The 21,047-nt window shown below is 37.4% G+C and overlaps 1 protein-coding gene across 1 annotated transcript in view; it reads right to left on the bottom strand.

Annotated features, from left to right (window-relative positions):
* PCLO (piccolo presynaptic cytomatrix protein) overlaps positions 1-21,047 on the bottom strand; it is a 371,908-nt gene that overhangs the window by 10,917 nt on the left and 339,944 nt on the right. The window lies entirely within an intron of this gene.

The following is a 21,047-nucleotide window of genomic DNA, read 5'->3' as shown; positions in this document are numbered from 1 at the left end:
AGAATAAACAAGGTCCTGCCGTATAGCTTAAGGAACTATACTCAATAACCTGTAATAAAACATAAGGGCTTCCCAGGTGACTCAGTGGTAAAGGATCTGCCCGCCAAGCAGGAGATGCGGGTTCAATTCCTGGGTTGAGAAGAAACCCTGGAGGAAAAAATGGCAACCCACTCTAGAATGCTTGCCTGGGAAATCCCTAGACAGAGAAGGCTGGTAGGCTTCAGTCCATGGGTCACAAAAGACTTGGACACGACTTACAGATTAAACAACAACAATAAACCGTAATGGAAAATAATATGAAAAAGAAATATATATATATAAAACTACAAATATACATCACTTTTGCTGTACACTAGAAACTAACACCGGAGAAGGCAATGGCACCCCACTCCTGTACTCTTGCCTGGAAAATCCCATGGACAGAGAAGCCTGGTGGGCTGCAGTCCATGGGGTCACTAAGAGTCGGGCATGACTGAGCGACTTCACTTTCACTTTTCATTTTCATGCATTGGAGAAGGAAATGGCAACCCACTCCAGTGTTCTTGCCTGGAGAATCCCAGGGACGGGGGAGCCTGGTGGGCTGCTGTCTATGGGGTCGCACAGAGTCGGACACGACTGAAGCGACTTAGCAGCAGCAGCAGCAGCAGAAACTAACACAACAGGCAAATCAACTATATTTCAACTAAAAAAAGGGAATAGAAAGAAGAGGGATATAGAGGGCATAGCTAAAAAATGAGATGACAAAATGATAGGGGGGGTGAAAATGGGGATAACAGAGATAAATGCAAATAATCCCATTTAAAATCTATTAATACATTAGACACATCCTGGGAACGAAATGAAATAAGATAGAAATCAATCCTATTGGCACAGAATGAAGAAAGGCTTAGGATGATACAGAGAAAAATGAAGAGTAAAGAAATTTCAGAATAATGATAGATATGTTAGAACCAAAAAATATGATCTGTTATAATTAATTGCTCCAGAAAAAAGTAAAAACTAAATTCAAGAGAACAGAAAATAAGATCTATTTAAAATATAAATGTATTTACTTGAAACAACAGAAGGGTGAACATCTGGGTCAAAAGCCTATTGTGTTTTCCTGGAGATCCTAAGTTCATATTCTGATATATCCAACTTAAACTACTTCAAGTATACAGAAAAAGCATTTTTAAAAATCCAGGGGAAAAACTAAGTTCCCCAAAAAAGAAACAGATTGCATTTCTAAAGTATTTCAAAGACTATGTAAAGGATATAGAACCTGTAATAATAGCGACAGAAAAAGAGATGAAAGAGAGAGAAAGAATGGGAATGAATGGAAAATTTGAAGATGAAATCCAGGAGACCAATACATAATGGAAGAGGAAAGTGGAAAAAAGTATAAGAGTATTGATTTCCTTTGTGCAGAGAGTTAATACAATTTAAATTTGAAATGTATTAAAATACATAATTACTTACTCTTATTTGTTTATTAAACTTAGTGAGGTTTTTTATAGACTATGGCTAAAATTTATTGAAATATTTTACATGACTAAAATACTTATTGAAATTAAGCTAGTCTTATTTTTACTATATTACTTTTATTAGATTAAAAAACAATATAATCATTTTTGACAAAGAACAGGAATAATTCAATTCAATTTTAACAAAATTGTATGTGTGTCCCTTTATCTCTTTAGTTAACTGAAGAAAGTGTAACTGTAAAATTGGTTTATTTTTATCTTCCACAGCTTTCTTTTTTTTCACACTCTCTTGTGCTGTATTCTCCTTTAAGATATGCAGTGTTCTTTCAACTTTTCCGTTTTCTTAGAGTTTACATATATTTTATCTTTGAAAAGCTGTGTTTTTTGCATCTGTATGGAACATTTATGTACATACTTATATCTAGATCTCCAACTAATCTGTATTTTTAGTAAAGTATATTTTAAGAAAACATTGCAATTAACAAAATACAATCATCATTTCACAGCAAGAAATAAGGTTGATGTAATCCCGATTTTACAGATGAGAAAACAGTGGCTTGAGTATTTTAAGTAACTTGCCAAATTTAAAGTGCTAGGCAGAAATTTAAACTTCTGGTTTTAAGCACAGGTCTCTATTCTCTCATGAACACCTTATGTTTTCTTATGAATAATACTTTTAAAAACATTGGCTCATTTATGGAAATATTCATATAAAATATTAAAAACATATTATCAGAATGAAAGAATTTTCAGTAGTTCTTTTGCTATTTTATCTTACCTGGACATAGGACTTTAGAAAGAAAAGAGGCATAGCAAACAATTATTTTAGTTGGTTAAACAATAGCTGGAAGCTACAGTCTTCCTTTACACACTAGATCAGTTATGCAGATTATTGATATGAAAGGACAAAGCAGCAGTAAATACTTCCAGCCCAGGGAAGTCCAATACTTCCAGCAATATTCATTAATTATATGAGATTCTATATGTAACTGGCTTAAATATACAAAGTAATTTCAAATAAGTAAATTCATTAAGAAAATATTTTTTAGCTATATTATTCATATTTTTAACACTTAACTGGGTAGAGCGCACTCTGAGGTTCACTCTCTCCCAGAATTGTAAGCATTATATTGCAGTCTGAGCACCTTTTGCCACCAGGAGACCATTTTAGGCAACAATCTCTTTAGAGGCAGTGTTTGCATTTGCAAATTTTCATTAGTAAATACCACATAACAATGCTTCAGGTTATTGGTGTCAGCTACTGCAATATGAATTGGTGTTAGGCAAGATTCACATTTAGCTCTGACTGTCTAACACCTCATAACTTGTTTCTTAGCTCCTATCACTCATTCCAAACCTAAGAAAAGTTTAATATGAAATTAAGATGGATTTTAAATACTAGGAATTCTGGCTTCTAACCCCATGAGATGGCAGGCCAGTCATCAAATATCTCTGCTTTGTATTTCTTCATATCATAAAGTAGAAGTACATAATAAGCTTATTTACAGACTATTTATAATATCACTTTGCACTTTATAGAATAATATATTTTTAGACATTTTCTGATGTCATCTAAAGATTATTTAGTCCTAGCCCTCTTCTAAACATCTTCCACCCTAGATAAGTTTGTCTGTTTACTTGGAGATTCTAAACCTACTCATTACAGAAAATCTTGATAATGTGCTAATACCTGTCAATAACCAAAGTAGTGGTGCATATTATCTCATGTATAATTATATTGCTTTTCATTTCACTTATTTTTACCCAATCAGTATCAAGTCTAAATGATGAGCTAAAAAAAGTTACCACAACAAAGGTAAATTAACATAATGCCTAAAATGGTAATTATTCAATAAGCATTAATTCTTATTTCTCAACATTTAATGCAAAGGAAGACGAGTTCTAGAAGTAACCGACAGTTTAGACCTAGCATGTGTTATCTATACCTGCGAACTGCTCAATCTATTCGTAGCAAGCAAACAAAACAAAAATATGTGTCTTGACATAGTCATAAAAATCAATACTTTGTAAAAGGAAATTTCTTTAAAAAAATTTCTTCTACTTCACTGAGCCTGTTAGAGAGAGGAAGCAAGCTAACTATAATTAGTTCTATTCAATAGTCCTCTATAATTTCCAACCGTGTATATCAACCCTGCCCTAGAGTCTATGATAAATTTTACTTCTATGTTGAAATTATACCTCTCTCTTCCAAAAGTTCAAATGGTACTCACTAATTTAACGGTGGTACCCAATAATTATCTAAAATTGGCACTTCCTTTTTCTTTACACCTTGTCCTTGAGTAGCAGGAAAAAGCTACAGATCTTTTAACAAGTCTGGTAATCTTATATGTAATGAATTTTATCTCCTAGTAAATCACTATTTTCTAGACGCTGTATTCAAGCCATTCATATGTTTTAAACTTAGTTCTCAGAAACATGTTTTCTGGACAAAGGCATAGAACATTTTATATGTAGGACTGAGGAGTGAAGAATTATAGTTTTAAAGGCGTATCCTAGTAATTTAATGTTTGAAAGGGGGAAGAAGCAAAATGGAACTAATTTCTTCCTTCTGTAGTACATTACGGAGAAGGTAATGGCACCCTACTCCAGTACTCCTGCCTGGAAAATCCCATGGTTGGAGGAGCCTGGTGGGCTGCAGTCCATAGGGTTGCTAAGAGTCAGACACGACTGGGCAACTTCATTTTCACTTTTCACTTCCATGCATTGGAGAGGGAAATGGCAACCCACTCCAGTGTTCTTGCCTGGAGAATCCCAGGGACAGGCGAGCCTGGTGGGCTGCCATCTATGGGGTCGCACAGAGTCGGACACGACTGAAGCACTTGGCAGCAGCAGTATATTAAATTCTATTTCAAGTGCCCTCATGAAGCTGACTCTCCATAAATCAGCTTGCTCATCCAATGAAAATGATACCACATAGCAGCTCCATTATCTGACTCCTTTTCTACCTCCGTATATAACAGATGATCCTAAATTCTTGGATCCAGTCCTTTTTACAAAAACATACCACTAATAAAGTGTTAGAGAATTTCCAAGACAGGATTTGTAAATGCTTCACAAAGAGATATAAATAATTTCTTTATAAAGAAATTCAATATAGTTGGTTTTCCAAACAAAATGAATCCTCATCCTAAACATATTTTAAGAAATATAATTTTCTGCTCTGTCACAGTTTAAGTATACACTCATTTATAACCAAGTGAATAAATACTACTATGATATTTTAGATGACAATACAAAGTGAATAATTTTAAAGTAATGTATGTAAAATTTAGTCACATTGTCTCATTTGTCCTAAACCATTTGAAGTAGACAGAGGCATCACTAACTTCACTTTAAAGAAAGGAGACTGCAAAGTTTAGGTTGACTAATTTGCAAAAATCACAGAGCTAAAGAAAGATGTTTCCAACAAGACACCCCAAGATTACTGCCAAAATCCTGATTATCTATTATGTGAGTGATGATGCGCCAAATTCATGTGTATCCTTGTGACTGTGTATATGTTGAGGGGAGGAAAGTTTGGATTTTTTTTTTGGCGGGGAGTGGCTCAAGATTTGTGGGAAAGTTGTACTGGAAAGACTAGGTACAGACAGGGTGAGCATTTGCTCACCCATTTCCACTTCCCTGGTGGCTCAGAAGGTAAAGCGTCTGTCTACAATGAGAGAGACCTGAGTTCGATTCCCTGGAGAAGGAAATGGCAACCCACTCCAGTACTCTTGCCTTGAAAATCCCATGGACGGAGGAGCTTGGTGCAGGCTACTGTCCATGGGGTTGCAAAGAGTCGGGCAAGACTGAGCAACTTCACTTTCCTTTCCAAAGTATTAATTTGTGACTCATATACTTCTCAATTTGTTACATGTAGGGAGTTACAATTTACTCGAATGGTATATCAATAATGTATTCAATTTATTAAATAACTCTCCTATTTCAGGCATATTAAATCTATAGACTACTTCCAGCTTTCAAGTGTGTAGAGTGTGCCTTATTTACCCTTTTTAGCCTAGAAAAGATACCTAGAATATATTGGATGTTTAATGGATGAATCTGTAAAGTTTTTTCTAATATTTACAGCAAACCTATAAAACCTGTATCATTTTCATTTAGCTCTTTGGAAAGTGACTTAACAGGCTTGAGGTAAAACCTATGCTCTTCCCATTAAATTAAGCTGAAGCCACAGATTTGGAGATTCTTCTGAGATTTTTTCAAACTTATGGTTTCTCCCCAAATAAATGCTTTTTGTGAATGTATTAATTGCATTCTCTGTTTATATGCATATACAAGCCCCTGTTACTCAAAGTCATGGAGAGACATCCTAGTATATGGTCATGTCTCAAGGCTGAGTGCAGCTGAAAGGGGCATTTTGTTATGTTTTCATTAAATGTTTTTTTCAGAGCAGAAGCATTCTGTAAGCTTTCATTAAGGGCTTTATTTGAAATAACCCAGATTCAAGGAGATATTTTATACAACAAGGCAGGCATTTGGGCCTAATGTGATATAAGAGTTTTGAGAAAGTAGGACAGAACTGCACATTCTTTCCATCTTCTTACATAAAGAAAGCCTTTCTTTCTGAGACAAAGCCAGAAAGAACATCATTTTACAAAGAAAAACATAGATTCTTCTGATTGATCTCCAGTGTTTTGGCATTTTTTGGTCCCTATGGTACATGCTCCTTAGCATCTCCTTTACTGTGACTGAAAATAACCAGAGTTCTTCAAAAAACAAAACAAAACAAAACAGCTTTTGATTAAAACCTCCCATCCATTATCTTGTATAAGACCAAAAAAACAAACAAACCAAACTAAAACAACAAAAAACATTAGCTGTTAGAGAAAAGAAATTGAAAACCTAAAAGGACATTACATTTTAAATATTTGTAGTTATGAAACACCTCTCAAATGCATCAGGAAAACAAGTCCTAAAAGGAATGAAATAGGAGAGCTGGTATGATTAGTGTTAGCTGCTCAGTTGTGTCCGACTCTTTGCAACCCCATGAACCATAGCCCACCAGGCTCCTCTGTCCATGGGATTCTGCAGGCAAAAATACTGGAGTGGGTTGCCATTACCTTCTCCAGTGTTCTTTCCTCACTGGAAAAGACCCTGATGCTGGGAAAGATTCAAGGCAGGAGGAGAAGGAGATGATAGAGGATAAGATGGTTGGATGGCATCTTTGACTGGGTGGACATGAGATTGAGCAAGCTCCAGGAGTTGGTGATGGACAGGGAAGCCTGGTGTAGTGCAGTCCATGGGGTCACAAAGAGTTGGACATGACTGAGAAACTGAACTGAACTGAACTGAACTGAATGTTCTTTTCTAGAGATGCATTAAGTTTAAGAAGACAGGCATTGTTTAGACCTCCCATCTAAACTTCTCTTGACCTTTGATCTAAAACCAGGCAGATTACCCACTTAGGAGAAGTGGGTATATTTTCTATTTACAGAAAAATCTTAACATCATCATGTAATGATTTTAGAATATAAAATCAGATAATAGCATAATGTTAGGGACACTAGAAGCTCCTATGAGAAAAACAGTTTTGTTGGTAAGAGTGAAGCTGCCATCCCATTGTAGAATAATCTCCAGTTTCTCACAGCAGTGGGTGGTGATCAGGCAGTCAGGTAACCTCTGCAAAAACCTGAGAAAACCACCTAAATGACAGTTGATTATGAGAGTCATATGCTTACATTGGCCCACTAGTTTATTTATATCATTTTGCTTTGTTTGTCGGAGAAGGCAATGGCACCCCACTCCAGTACTCTTGCCTGGAAAATCCCATGGATGGAGGAGCCTTGTAGGCTGCAGTCCATGGGGTCGCGAAGAGTCGGATACGACTGAGCGACTTCACTCTCACTTTTCACTTTCATGCATTGGAGAAGGAAATGGCAACCCACTCCAGTGTTCTTGCCTGGAGAATCCCAGGGATGGGGGAGCCTGGTGGGCTGCCGTCTCTGGGGTCGCACAGAGTCGGACACGACTGAAGTGACTTAGCAGCAGCAGCTTTGTTTGTGCTTAGATTAATTCTGCCACTATTAACACACAGTAATTTTTATCCTCCTGTCAGTTTCAACTGATTCCCCACTTTATGTAACTAATGTTCATTCTATAAACCATTTCTCATTCAGTTTTTGCCATAAGCACTTTGTCTCCCTCATCCTTAACTGGCATGCTAAGCAAAAGAATATACAATAATTCTATCTCAACTTTGTGTTCTCAACCTACTTGTACTGTATGTGTACATATTTGCTGCTCCAATTCCCCTTTTCATCAGTCTTACCTTGCTTTGCCCCAAGAACACTTGCTTAAACTTCACCTAATTCACAATATTGTGCAAAATTCACAATCAATATTGTGATTCAGTTACACATATATACATTTTTCAGATTATTTTCCATTATAGGTTATTACATGATATTGGATATAGTTCCCTATATTGTATAGTAAATCCCTTTTGTTTATCTATTTTATATAATACTGTATATATGTTAATCCCAACCTCTTAATTATTTTATCTCCCACTTGACTTTCCCCTTTGGTAACCATAAATTGTTTTCTATGTCTGATTTTATTTCTGTTCTGTATATAAGTTCATTTGTATTATTTTTTAGATTACACATTTAAGTGATATCATATGACATTTGTCCTTGTCTGAATGTCATTTCCTTTTCCAGGGGATCTTCCCGATCCAGGGATCAAACCCAGGTCTCCCGCATTGCAGGCAGATGCTTTACCGTCTGAGCCATCAGGGAAGCCCATAATAATTTCTAGGTCCTCATTTAAGCAAAAGAGAGAAAGGGAGAGAAAAGCCCTTGTCATAAGGGCCTGGGGGTAGTTCACAGAGTCAGAGGAAAAAGCTTTTAGGGGTGCTGATGGTACACAAAGAAGACTTCCCTAACAGAGTCAAGTGGAGTTTGCTCCTTCCATACGTTCTTAGAAAAGTCAAGGTGAAGACTGAGCCTCAAAGGATAAACATATGTTTTCCAAGACAAAGCCATTTGAGAAGGGGTGATCATAGTAAGTAAACAGCATGAGCAAATGTAACCAATTTTGGTATTACAAGATATAAATATGGTATGCGTACATGCTAAGTCACTTTAGTCATTTCTGACTCTTTGCAATGCCACGGATTGTAGCCCACCAATCTCCTCTGTCCATGGGATTCTCCAGGCAAGATTATTTGAGTGGATTGCTGTGCACTGCTCCAAGGGATTTTCCTGACCAAGGGATTGAACCTGCCTCTCTTATGTTTCCTGCATTGGCAGGAAGGTTCTCTACCACTCGTGTTACATGAGAAGCCCAAATACATTATCAGCTCACTTCCATTCAGTTCAGTCGCTCAGTCATGTCCGACTCTTTGCAACCCCGTGAATTGCAGCACACTAGGCCTCCCTGTCCATCACCAGCTCCTGGAGTTCACTCAAACTCACGTCCATCAAGTCAGTGATGCCATCCAGCCATCTCATCCTCTGTCATCCCCTTCTCCTCCTGTCCCCAATCCCTCCCAGCATCAGGGTCTTTTCCAATGAGTCAACTCTTCGCGTGAGGTGGCCAAAGTACTGGAGTTTCAGCTTTAGCATCAGTCCTTCCAATGAACACCAGGACTAATCTCCTTTAGGATGCACTAGTTGGATCTCCTTGCAGTCCAAGGGACTCTCAAGAGTTTTCTCCAACACCACAGTTCAAAAGCATCAGTTCTTCATATAACAGGATGTAAATATAAAGGATGTAATATATCCAGTCAAACACTAGGACGTGTCAGGAGATAAACTGCAGAAGTCGAAGGAGGGGCTCGTTGTATTATTATTTTGTCGTATTATTAATAGACTCTTTCTAGAGGCAGGTGGCTCTGTCATAAAGAATCCACTGGCCAATGCAGGAAACACAGGTTTGATCCTTCCTTGGTCTGGGGAGACCCCCTGGCGGGGTACAGTTCATAGAGCTGAAAAGAGCTGGACTCAACTGAGCACATGTGAGCAATGAGAGTCAGGCAGCCAAGAGGGGTCCACAGAGACCTTTTACACAGGAGAGTGAAAAAGCCATATTAGTGCTATCAAAGGTGATCTTGCAAATGATGATACTGTAGGTGAAGAGAACAGTTAGGAGACTAGAAAGTTCTCTGAGTGAGATGTGATGAAAACCTAAAATTGGGCAGTCACTGGAACAGAAAAGAAGGAAGACATTTTAAAAACACGTAAGAGGTAAAATCTTCAAGAATTTGGCAATTACCCAAATAAGGAAATGAGACAGCAACTGGAAGAATAAAGTGACCAAATTTAAAATATAAAATGTAGGAAGCACCAAAAAGGACAGAAATGGTATGGACCTAACAGAAGCAGAAGATATTATTAAGAGGTGGCAACAATACACAGAAGAACTATACAAAAAATATCTTCATGACCCAGATAAGCACGATGGTGTGATCACTCACTTAGAGGCAGACTTCGTGGAATGTGAAGTCAAGTGGGCCTTACGAACCATCACTACCAACAAAGCTAGTAGAGGTGATGGAATTCCAACTGAACTATTCAAATCCTAAAAGATGATGCTGTGAAAGTGCTGCACTCAACATGCCAGTAAGTTTGGAAAAGTCAACAGTGGCCAGAGGACTGGATAATGTCAGTTTTCATTCCAATCCCAAAGAAAAGCAAAGCCAAAAAATGTTCAAACTACGGCACAGATGCACTCATCTCACACGATAGCAAAGTAATGCTCAAAATTCTCCAAGCCAGCTTTCAACAGTATGTGAACTGTGAAATTCCAGAAGTTCAAGCTGGTTTTAGAAAAGTCAGAAGAACCAGAGATCAAATTGCCAACATCTGTTGGATCATTGAAAAAGTGAGATAGTTCCAGAAAAACAGCTATTTCTGCTTTATTGACTATACCAAAGCCTTTGAATGTGTGGATCACAACAAACTGTGGAGAATTCTTAAAGAGATGGCAATACCAGACCACCTTACCTACCTCCTGAGAAATCTGTATGTGGGTAAAGAAGCAACAGTTAGAACTGGACATGGAACCTCAGACTGTTTCCAACTGGGAAAGGAGTACATCAAGGCTGTTTACTGTCACATCGTTTACTTAACTTCTATGCAGAGTACATCATACAAAATGCTAGGCTGGATGAAGCATAAGCTGGAATCAAGATTGCCGGGAGAAATATCACTAACTTTAGATATGCAGATGATACTGCCCTTATGGCAGAAAGCGAAGAAGAACTAAACAGCTGCTTGATAAAACTGAAAGAGGAGAGTGAAAAAGCTGACTTAAAACTCAACACTCAGAAAACTAAGATCATCGCATTGGGTCCCATCACTTCATGGCAAATATATGGGGAAACAGTGGAAATAGTGTCAGACTTTATTTTGGGGGGCTCCAAAATCACTGAAGATGGTGAGTTAGCCATGAAATTAAAAGACGCTTACTCCTTGGAAGGAAAGTTATGACCAACCTAAATAGCATATTCAAAAGCAGAGACATTACTTTGCCAACAAAGGCCTGTTTAGTCAAGGCTATGGTTTTTTCAGTGGTCATGTATGGATGTGAGTGTTGGACTGTGAAGAAAGCTGAGCGTTGAAGAATTGATGCTTTTGAACTGTAGTGTTGGAGAAGACTCTTGAGAGTCCCTTGGACTGCAAGGAGATCCAACCAGTCCATCCTACAGGAAATGAGTCCTGGGTGTTCATTGGAAGGACTGATGCTAAAGCTGAAACTCCAATACTTTGGCCACTTCATGCGAAGAGTTGACTCACTGGAAAAGACTCTGATGCTGGGAGGGATTGGGGGCAGGAAGAGACAGGGAAGACAGAGGATGAGATGGCTGGATGGCATCACCAATTCGATGGACATGAGTATGAGTAAACTCCGGAGTTGGTGATGGACAGGGAGGCCTGGCATGCTGCAATTCATGGGGTTGCAAAGAGTTGGACACGACTGAGCGACCGAACTGAACTGAACTGAAAATCACTGCAGATGGTGACTGAAGCCATTGCTCCTTGGAAGAAAAACCTAGACAGCATATTAAAAAGCAGAGACATTACTTTGCCGTCTAATGTCCATCTAGTAAAAGCTATGGTTTTGCCAGCAGTCATGTATAGATGTTAGAGTTGGACTAAAGAAACCTGAGTGCCAAAGAATTGATGCTTTTGGACTGTGGTGTTGGGGAAGACTTGTGAGATTTCCTTGGACTGCTAGGAGATCCGACCAGTCAATCCTAAAGGAAATCAGTCATGAATATTCATTGGAAGGACTGATGCTGAAGCTGAAACTCCAGTACTTTGGCCACCTCATATGAAGAACTGACTCATTTGAAAAGATCCCGATCCTGGGAAAGATTGAAGGCAGGAGGAGAAGGGGATGAGAGGATGAGATAGAGGATAGGTAGAGGATGAGATGGTTGGATGGCATCACCGACTCAGTGGACATGAGCTAAGTAAACTTGGGGAGTTGGTAATGGACAGGGAGGCCTGGCGTGCTGCAGTCCATGGGGTCGCAAAGAGTCAGACACGACTGAGTGACTGAACTGAACTGATAATTACTTTCCTCCTTAGTGTATGTCCTGTACACACACTCACATACTCATCAGGATGCAGAAGGATCTGATTCATCAAGCTTTCTACATTTGGAACAAGAGACCAACGTCACTATATATAGACAAATTTAAGTGAGTAAAATTTGTGTTCTCCCTCATTCAAACTCCATTTTACTCTTTAATTCATCTTTAAAATATACTCTGAAGTGCTTACCAGATGGCCCTTTAAAGCACAGCCAATTTCTTTCTTTAGAATTCTGTGGAATGTAGGTTTGCATTTTATTATTTCCCTTCATCACTTTTTACACTGACCTCTGTTAACACTTTTCAACTTCTTCATTTTAAATCATAATTATGTTTAACTACTGATCACTTACAGTGATCACCACTACATCACATTACAGCTACAGTGATGTAGCTTTAAGATGCTAGTGCCCAAAGATGTTTTATTTGCACTTTGATTTTGAATTATTTTTTGAACAAAACCATCCATTCCTATTTGTCTTTTTAGAGAGGTCTCAGAGTGGTCTATCCCCCTTTTTTCCTACTGCTGATTTTGTCTATATTTTAGTCCTTATCCTTTCTTACTTGGACCACTGAATTGCCTCCTAACTGGTCCCCTGACTGCAGACATGATCCCTTGTAATCCATCCTTCAGAACAGCAAATCTGATCATGGCGTTTTCCTTTGCTTCCAGCTGCCTGTCTACAGCATAGAGTCTAAATCCCTCCTGACAGCGTCTGATACTTGTCAAATTATGTGAGCTGTGATTACCTTTCAAGCCTTGTCTCTCCAACACAGAGCTCTGCTATAGTCACACAGAAGTGCCTACAGGTTCACCAAGAATTCACATTCTCTCACCTTACAGAGGTTTGAACAGCAAGTTCCCTCTTATTAAAAACCTCACTAGCGCTCTTCCTATTAGATTACTCATTACTTTTATTTCAAGAAGAATCTAAAAAAAAGTATTCCCTGCCAGGGAGGCTTTCCTTACCCAACCTAAAGCAGAGTGACAGTACTGACATTTATCTACCTCTGTCATAACTCAGCCCAGCTGTACGTGAATATATCTGTCTGCTGCAGGACACCGGTTCTTTCTAGGGGAGACTCAGCACTAACTATCTTCTGTTGAGTCAATGGGGCTTTGTGAGAAAAGCACAAGCAATAAAAATGAGGAGTTATTATACTTACAAGTAGATAATCTAGTTTTTAATTGAAGCAATATCATTTCTGTGGTTCCAGGGTAGTAAAGTTCTTAAAAGCTTGTCCATCAACATACAGGGCTAACATTACTTTTTAAGACATTTGGGTATAGCAGGTATATTAAAAGAATCTTAAATTTTAAGACTCTTTTAAGTTTTAAGATATTTTATATAAATATCAACTTCAATTTCACAAGTGTATTACTAGGTTTGATTTATCCTTCAGTCTCTCAGAGTTTTAATGTCTTGACTTAAAAATGTTTATTTTGTAGGTATTTTGTATAAGTCTCTGTGCTAGACCTTGGGAATATCATAAATATTATAATATTTATTTTAGAGGGTTATTATGAAAATAGGCCACCAGATTTTTACAGATCCCAGCAAAACCTTTAACAAATAAATGTCAGTTGTAATGTTGCTGTGGTTATAGCTGTTAAGGAGAACGTGCTAGGGCTTTTGAGGATAAGTCTTCAAGTAGAATGGATATATATATATATACACACACATATATATAATTCAATAGCGAGGATGTTATAATAAAATGTGCATGGTAAAGCCATGTTACTTTGTTACTGTCATTTAGTACTTCATACACCAATCACAGTTGTCTGGGCTTTAGAGAGCAATGCAAATTACAGAAATCACTGCTACTGCTAAGTCACTTCAGTTGTGTCCAACTCTGTGTGACCCCATAGATGGCAGCCCACCAGGGTCCCCCATCCCTGGGATTCTCCAGGCAAGAACACTGGAGTGGGTTGCCATTTCCTTCTCCAATGCATGAAAGTGAAAAGTGAAAGGGAAGTCGCTCAGTCGTGTCTGACTCTATGCGACCCCACGGACCGCAGCCCACCAGGCTCGTCTGTCCATGGGATTTTCCAGGCAAGAGTACTGGAGTGGGGTGCCATCGCCTTCTCCAACAGAAATCAAAATGGTATATTATTTAGTGGATAAGAAAGTATCTGCTTTTGATTATAACAGTCGAAAATTTCATTTGCTTGATGCAAGAAAATACTCAAATGCAGAAGATGACTTGGGTAGATAGCAAAGCATTTTTTTAAAATAAAAGATTTAAACAGACAAATGCTTCTTTCCTACAATTGTACTGTTACAAAGCAAATAATAGAATATATTGATGTTTTTAGAAACTAACAGTCAAACAGTAAAGAAGTAGTGTGCACTTTCCTCAGAATATATTATCTCATGTCTGTGTTATTTTTTTATCTTTAAAATTGGTTTATTTAGGGAAAGGGCCACTTGGTTGAGCAAGGGCTACTTATGTGACGTGTCAGTCTTTATTTTTGGGAAGTTCTACTATTTTTTTTTTTACTCAAATATAGGGTTTTTTTTTTTTTCTATAGAAAGTTATATAAATTTCCAAATGACTCTCTGGATCAAATAAATCAGAATGTTTCAATTAGAAAAAGTAACTAATAATCTAAATAGTGGAAAAATGAATTATCATCAATGAATTTTGTGTTTTCCAGAACTCTGAAATTTTCTTTTTGCTGGCTAAATGAATAAAATGCTAAAACTACTTGGTAGTTTGAATTCTGCAGCATTTTTGTCTACAGAGATTTTGTATTTTATTGGTATCAGTTAAAGTTAGGTGTCTTAAATGTGAAAAAGCTTGCTCTATATAGCATTGGTGCTATGAGAATATATTTAGTGAGTATGTAAAATAGAGTACTTAGTTGTAGTAACTCTTACTAAAAGCTTTCAAGAGAATGGATAGTCATTACTATTTAGGCTAATAGTAGGAAGTTATTATTACTCATAACTTTTAGCAGAATGGATATTCATTACTATTCAGGGTAGTTTGTGCCAGGTTGCTTTAGTCATGTCTGATTCTTTGCATTCCCATAGACTGTAGCCCACTCCATGGACTCTAGCCCACCCCATAGACTGTAGCCCACTCATGGACTCTACCCCGCCCCATGGACTGTAGCCCACCAGGCTCATCTGTCGATGGGATTTTGCAGTCAAGAATACTTGAGTGGGCTGCCATTTCCTTCTCCAGGTGATTTTCCCAACCCAGTGATTGAACCCTTCTCTCTTATATCTCCTGTACTGGCATTCAGGTTCTTTACCACTAGTGCCTGGGAAGCCCTAATAGAAGGAAGTTATTTGAGGATTCCCTGGTGGTACAGATGGTAAAAAATCTGTCTGCAATGCAGGAGACTTGGGTTGGATCTCTGGGGTCACAAAGAGTCAGACATGACTCAGCAACTAACACTTCAAATCACTTCAGGAAGTTATTTATTGTAAACCATACCATTTTTTCCCTCATACTTATAAATATGGTTTGATCACTATCCCTAATTTTTATTTCCTCATATATCAAAAGATTGAATTATTTTACATAATTTTATGACTTCTTCATAAAAAATCAATTCTCCCATGGCCCAACTCTTTTTACTTTGACCGAACTTTTCATTTCCCCTAACCCTTAGTACAGAGAAGGCAATGGCACCCCACTCCAGTACTCTTGCCTGGAAAATCCCATGGATGGAGGAGCCTGGTAGGCTGTGGTCCATGGGGTCTCAAAGAGTCGGACATGACTGAGCGACTTCCCTTTCACTTTTCACCTTCATGCATTGGAGAAGGAAATGGCAACACACTCCAGTGTTCTTGCCTGGAGAATCCCAGGGACAGGGGAGCCTGTGGGCTGCCATCTATGGGGTCGCACAGAGTCAGACATCACTGAAGTGACTTAGCAACCCTTAATAACCCTGGAGAAGGAAATGGCAACCCACTCCAGTATTCTTGCCTGGAGAATATCATGGACAGAGAAAGCCTGGCAAGCTACAGTCCATGGGATGGCAAAGAGTCAGACATGACTGAGCAACTAAAACAACCCTTAATAAAGTTACAGAGAAGAATCTACTGTCAACCCTTTATATCTGTTTCTTTGGTTCTTTTACATTCTTATTTCTCAAAGTAATTTTGTGTTGCCTTTATAATTTATTTATATTTAAATTTTGGTTTGTCAAGATTTAGTCTTCCCTCATCCGGACGGAGGAGCCTGGTAGGCTACAGTCCATCGGGTCGCTAAGAGTCAGACACGACTGAGCGACTTTACTTTCTCTTTTCACTTTCATGCATTGGAGAAGGAAATGGCAACCCACTCCATTGTTCTTGCTTGGAGAATCCCAGGGACGGGGGAGCCTGGTGGGCTGCCGTCTATGGGGTCACACAGAGTCAGATACGACTGATGTGACTTAGCAGCAGCAGCAGCATCCTTCCAATATAATTATGTCACAATCATGATAGAACTAATATTTGGCATGCACATCAATGTGACTTATATTGCTCACTTCTGAGACCAGTGAGTATTTCATGGAGTTCTTAAAGAATTTTCCCCCTAAAATTATTACTTTGTTTTACAATTTGCTTAGCTTTCTATGTACCTATTCCTAAGTGTTCCCAAAGTTTCCACGTGTATTAACCCCTCTGAAGGGCATTTTTCACTTAGCTAGATACTAACTCCTGTCAATTCCTTTCTTCCCCTTCCACACTAACACCTCACTCATCATCCACCTATAGTTAGAACTGTCAATATTTTTCCAGACCATTTTTTCCACATATTCTCTCTGCCTACTGCATAACTACTGTCTTTAGAGTCTCCTCATTTCATCATTGATATCCCCACCATTCTTTTCCCTACCCTTCTTGTCTCTTGGTTCCCAAGTTGTGTGTGTGTGCATGTTGGGTGGTAAGTGTACGCATGAGTGTGGTTTATTCTCTATGTTGGTGGAACATATCTTCAAGTAACTTCCAGATAGGTAGCATGGAGACCTAAAATTTTCTGAGAACTAGACATCCCAACGGAGAAGGCAATGGCAACCCACTCCAGAACTCTTGCCTGGAAAATCCCATGGACAGAGGAGCCTGGTAGGCTGCAGTTCATGAGGTCGCTGCGAGTCAGACATGACTGAGCGACTTCACTTTCACTTTTCACTCTCATGTATTGGAGAAGGAAATGGCAACCCACTCCAGTGTTCTTGCCTGGAGAATCCCAGGGATGGGGGAGCCTGGTGGGCTGCCGTCTCTGGGGTCGCACAGAGTCGGGCACAACTGAAGTGACTTAGCAGCAGTAGCAGCACACATCCCAAACTGATTTTATTCAATCCTTACACTTAATGAGTAGTTTGTGGATAGAAGTTTAGTTTATATTCTCTTCTACTTTGAATTTCAAGGGCATTACCCATGACTCTCTTCGAAGTGTCTGTTATTGCTGTTGAGACACTGTATGAATGCTTATCCTTCCTCCTTTGTATGTAATATATTTTAACTACGTAAAATACATAGTTATGTATTTTAATGTATTATGTAATGTATTTTAAACAACTATAAGCTAGTTATTTATAGAAACATTTGGAATCTGCTATATATCTCTTGCTGTTTTGAGTATAGTAACTTTGTGGAAATTTTTAAAATCAGATAGAACAAGATTTAAAGTTGTTTTATAAGCTGCATAATGCCTATAATGTAATTGATGTTAATTTTAGTTAATAGGCCATAATCAGCAACAATGTTGATTATTTTCCTTTCCAATAATTGCAGACAGTTTTATAAATTTAAAATATTTTTCATGCAAAAGTGCTCTAACCATTAATATTAAAAAAGGATGGAAAGTACAATTGGCAAAAGTCAGGTGATACTAGAATATGTATCAGTAGATTTTAACCTTTGCCAGTTAATTAGTTGACTCTTGGTGAATAGTTTCATTGTTCTGGGTCTCTGTTTCTATAACTTTAAAGTGGAAATCGTTATTGTTTATTTATATCCCCTACTGTTTCATGAAAATGAATCAGAAAATGCATTCATATTTTAAAGGCATTTAGAACAAAGTAAAATTATGTATCTGTAGTATTTATAAGTCTTTTTTGTTAATTTTCTACATCTATGCTAAGAGAATATTCTTGGTTTATATTCATTCACTACCCTTTACTATGTTTTAAAGTCCTTGTTTTGATTCAAATGTCTCTCTCTCATAAATAAATCAGAGCACTAACTCCCAATGCAAGTATTTCAGGGACTTCTAGGCAATGAAGACATTTCCAGAAAATATTAAAAACTGCCATTACAGATATTAACTTCAGAAAGTCTAAAATGTTCTGGGCTTATATTTAGCAATTGCCAATTCTTTGATTTGTGCTTATGGCTAAGAAATGGTCAAGAAATATTAAAGACATTTAATTCATTTCTAATGGTCAGTTAATAACCTCTGGTGATGAATCTGTCTCAGGTAAAGACCCTGAATTAGTTTTTATTTCAATAATAGACTGTTTTTAGAATATGCTTTATATGTTAAATTCCCAGTGAGTAATCAAGGACTAGAAATCATTACCACTGAATTTTAAACTCAGGTGATTTAGGAAAGCATAATAAGGTCTGGGAAAGCCATTCTTCATGGAGAGGAGGTATTACTATACAAGGGATCACATGAGAATTATTCTGGGAAGAAAAATGGTTTGAAACACTGTAATAAATTATATATATATAATAAATATACTTTTCAAAACAAACTAGAAAATGTAGGACCCTGAAAACATCTTTTCTGTTGGAATGACAAAGGGAAAAAAAGAGAAGCCATTTTAGAAAACATGAGTTTAAAAGTCTTGGGAAAAAGCAGGCCAGGAGTGATCACTCACATGATAACAGGCGATGATAGGGGGCACTGCAGGCGGACTCTTTACCAGCTGAGCTACCAGAGAAGCCCCAGGGACAATGACAGCTAGCGTATACTGAGTATAAGCCAGTCACGGTACCAAGTACCTTAACTATTTCCATCAATCCTGGCAGCACACACTCATGGTAGATACTACTGTTAGTCTTACTTTTGTAGACTAGGAACCAGAGACTTGGAAAATTTGAGTAATGTGTCTAATACCATACATATAAAAATAGTTATGTTCATATTAACGTTTAAAAATATATACCTTGTCCATGAGTAAGAAAATACTACATGTAAAGATGTCAATTTCCTCAAAACAGTATCTGAATTTTAGTATAATTCCAACAAATATTCATGTGCAACTTCCTTTGCTTCTCAACAAAGAGTTTTTTTTTTTTTTAGCCATTGAGAAATGGCTAAAAGCGGTCTAATTTAGAAAAACCAAAAATAAAACAAGAATAACAACGAGACAGGCACTGACAGATACAAATAGGATGAAAGGTCAACAAAAGTTTCCATTAAGTCCATTACCAGACACAAACATTCTTGAAAACTCTGAATATGATTGATATGGTATTTCATACTAGTTAGGAAAGGAAAGCTTATTACCTTATCCCCTTATCACATGGATAAAAAATTTTACTTAATTCAATATTACCTTTCACACCACAAAACAGCTAGAAGAAAACAGAAATAATTATGTACCTAGTATCCTCCTTGTGGAAAAAGAATATTCAAGCAAATGATTAAAGAAGAAATAAATAAAATTATAAATTTGATCTCACATATTTTGGAATACAAGTTTAGGAATAAAAGTCAGGGATTTAAATTGCCATTTTAAAAGGCTTGGACACACCTTTTGTTCACATTTATGTTACTCATACCCATGGATTGAACAACCATGGATTGTGTTACAATCTAAGCTTCGTCCCCAGTGCTTACCCTAGTGCCATTAACAACAGTATTTGCTGAGAGACTCCTTGGATGTTCTAGTAACATCTGCTACTCTGTTCTAGTTGGGGGTCTTTCAGAATGATTTTGTATTTTTGTCTCTGCAAGCTAATTTTTAAACAACCCAGTTGGACAAGGAAATGAAATTAAATGAAAAATTTACATAGAGCATTTGTATATTCTAATCTACAAAGCCCTGGAGGGATAACTATCATTTACTCCATTTTCTTTTTCCTGTTGGAGAAAATATTTGGAGAAAGTAATTAAACAAAACAAAACACAACACTTTTTTTGTATGTGTTTATGAAAACAAGGCAAGACAGAGGACTCCAGTTCTGAGACCTATATTTTTTCTTGGTCAGGAAGTCATTTCTGTTCTACACTTGCTTCATGGACTTTACAAAATATGTTCATACACCTAAGAAGGACTCATATTAATCACTGTTACAGTTACATGTAAAAGAGACACCTATATAAAATAGACGAGATACCAGTTAAAATGAGATTTGCATTATTTCTATATAAACCCTTATGCTTAATAAAACTTCCAATATTAAATCAAGTCTTTAGCTCTTTCCTAAACCGCTGCCCTCCCTCCACCACCACATCCTTCGGTTGACATCCTTAGGTGATGTGCTTTCACATACTCAATTATTTGAAAATACTTGTGAGTAGAATTTAGCATGTTACGAAAACAGTAGAGGTTTATTTGTGCTGGCCCACTGAAAATGAAAATTGAGTGATCAAATTCAGGCTTCCAAAGATACTTAAGAGAATAAGTAATTTATTAGGGTTATTTGTTCTTTAAATGCACGCAGCCAGGCAAATGAAGCCTCATACAGAGTTGGGATCCTAACGCCTCCTGTTTAAGCTTGTGAACATCTGGTTTCGGAGAATAAATGGGTCATGTCAGTCATTATATGTAATGTACGTGGATACCCACCAGCAAAGAAAAACATAATTAGAAATTTAAGAAATGTGGCAAAGGGCCAAATTGTCTATTTTGAGTGTATTATAAGTTTTCAAGGTAAGCTGGGGAAACACCAGTACAATTGGAAAGTCTAATTGATTTGATCTAAATCTTTAAAGTGGTCTTGCATAAGCTCTCCCAAGAAGTGCATATTTTATTTGGAGGAATATCACTCTTTTGGATCAGATCTAAATGGCTTTGTCTTATATCCACTTCTAATTTAATAATAGCTACAATTTAAAGA

Source organism: Ovis canadensis, chromosome 4, assembly GCF_042477335.2.
Source record: "Ovis canadensis isolate MfBH-ARS-UI-01 breed Bighorn chromosome 4, ARS-UI_OviCan_v2, whole genome shotgun sequence".
In the NCBI taxonomy this organism is placed as follows: domain Eukaryota; kingdom Metazoa; phylum Chordata; class Mammalia; order Artiodactyla; family Bovidae; genus Ovis; species Ovis canadensis.
The sequence above is the reverse complement of the archived record's forward strand: the minus strand, read 5'-3'. Positions and strand labels throughout refer to the sequence as shown.